Below are 1,687 nucleotides of genomic sequence, written 5' to 3' on the forward strand. Positions count from 1 at the left end.
GGAATACCATGGAAGTATAGAGGAGACTGAGAACCAGTCTGTTCTTTATTCAGGGGTGTAGTTGTAATCGGAGTCAACAAGAGCAGATCCACTGTGATATGCTGAACTCCTCTCCATTACAGCTCTCTGTAAGTGTGGAGTCATCTGAACCTGATGACCCAGCGTAACTAGTCTAGAAAGAGGAATTTAGTAAAGGGTCCTAATGTGTCTTAAGGAAGCAAAAAAATCACAGCGGCCGCCCCTCAGTACAATGGGAAGTAGGAAAGGGAACCTGGAAGGACTCTTTGTTGGTCTTTTGTGGTAGATTCTCTTTGAATAACTGCTTCATACTTGTCTTCTTCTCGACTTCTCTACGTTGGCCAATCTGCTCTCCTACTCTGAATCTCTTTTAAATGCCCAACTTCCTAAAGCTCAGGGAAAAATTTTTAGTAAACCATATATGGGTGAGATTCTTACTTCTGAATCAATTAACTGCAGGCAGGGTGATGAGACACTTTAATAAAGTGGTTGGGCATGGAGGGGCATGGAGGATCAATATCTTATAATATCAAGGTTGGGTAAAGGGATTCATTGGGCATATAACGTGTTCAATAAAAATAAATCCTTTGGTTATCCTTGACCATGTGGGCTATAGACAAATGCTGCTCCCCTCTCAGTCAAACGCCCGATTGTTTTATTTCCTGGATGAAATAAAATTTGTCATTTGTTTGTGGTCTATTTCATTTTTGTCAATGGCCATGGCACTGTGGCAACGCCCAGAGTTGACGTCAGAAAGTGAGGGGAAGGGAAAGGAGAAGGACAATATACACTGAGCACGTGGTTTGGGCTAGGAGATGTCTTACGCGTCCTTGTTTAATTTTGACAATACGCTCTTGAACTAGGAGTTGTTACACTTGTTTTAGACCCGAGGAACTTCTGGATCTGAGAGATTAAACCGTTTACTCTAAGTTTCACTGAGAATTAGTGGTAGAATCAGGATTCAGATACAAGCCCGACTCCAAAAGCCATGACTTGTCTACTGCTGTATACTGGGCACAAAGGGACTCTGAGAAAAGTCCAAAAGGACTATGAAAAAGTGTTTTCTTAATAGCACAATGGGAATCTTATATTTAACCGTGTCTTTCCTATTTGCCTCATAGAGTTTCCATGAGGCTCAAATGAGACCATGCATATGCCATAAAAATGGAGTCAAGAGCACTTATTGAGAACTCATCTGGTCCAGACTCTAGTATGGGGATGAGTTCAGCCATGAAGAAAAATCGGTCTCCCCTGAAGGGTCTGATCAAGGGGTTATAGTTACTTTCCTGCCTCACCAAGTTCATTGCCAGAGAAGATGATACATGGTTCAATTTTCTTCTTATTTCTATTTCTGCTGTTCCTAGAAATGGAAGAGGACTTCCATGAGGCAGGCAGTGGGGATGAGGAGGAGAAACAGTGCACCATATCTTTTGGAGACGAGGGAGTTAGCCCTTGAGGAGATATCCTCAAGGGTTTTGTTAATCTTAAAGACCTCAGAAGAGCATTAAAGCAGGAACAACAAAACCAGTGAGTGGTCAGGTGGGAAGGCAATTCATAAATCTGGAATTTGCAAATTCCATTGTTCTGGCCTGAGTGAAAAGGAAGACACTCCAAGGGGCCGACCCGAGTCCCTGGACCAGTGAAGAGGAAGGCCCGTTTCCCAAGCAAC

Source organism: Pteropus alecto, unplaced genomic scaffold (genome assembly GCF_000325575.1).
Source record: "Pteropus alecto unplaced genomic scaffold, ASM32557v1 scaffold91, whole genome shotgun sequence".
Classification (NCBI taxonomy): Eukaryota; Metazoa; Chordata; class Mammalia; order Chiroptera; family Pteropodidae; genus Pteropus; species Pteropus alecto.